Raw genomic sequence first — 381 nt, forward strand, 5'->3', positions numbered from 1 at the left:
AAAGCTTAGTGGTTTTATGCCTCATATTAACCAGATTACATAAAAAACCTTAGTGGTTTTATGAGTCATATTAACCAGATTGCATAAAAAACTTAAGTAGTTTTATGCGTCATATTAACCAGATTGCATTAAAAAAAAGCTTAGTGGTTTTATGCCTCATATTAACCAGATTACATAAAAAAACTTTAGTGGTTTTATGCCTCATATTAACCAGATTACATAAAAAACCTTAGTGGTTTTATGAGTCATATTAACCAGATTACATAAAAAACTTAAGTGGTTTTTTTTTGCCTCATTTTAACCAGATTGCATAAAAAAACTTAAGTGGTTTTATGCCTCATATTAACCAGATTACATAAAAAACTTTAGTGGTTTTATGAG

Source organism: Austrofundulus limnaeus, unplaced genomic scaffold, assembly GCF_001266775.1.
Source record: "Austrofundulus limnaeus strain Quisiro unplaced genomic scaffold, Austrofundulus_limnaeus-1.0 Scaffold983, whole genome shotgun sequence".
In the NCBI taxonomy this organism is placed as follows: domain Eukaryota; kingdom Metazoa; phylum Chordata; class Actinopteri; order Cyprinodontiformes; family Rivulidae; genus Austrofundulus; species Austrofundulus limnaeus.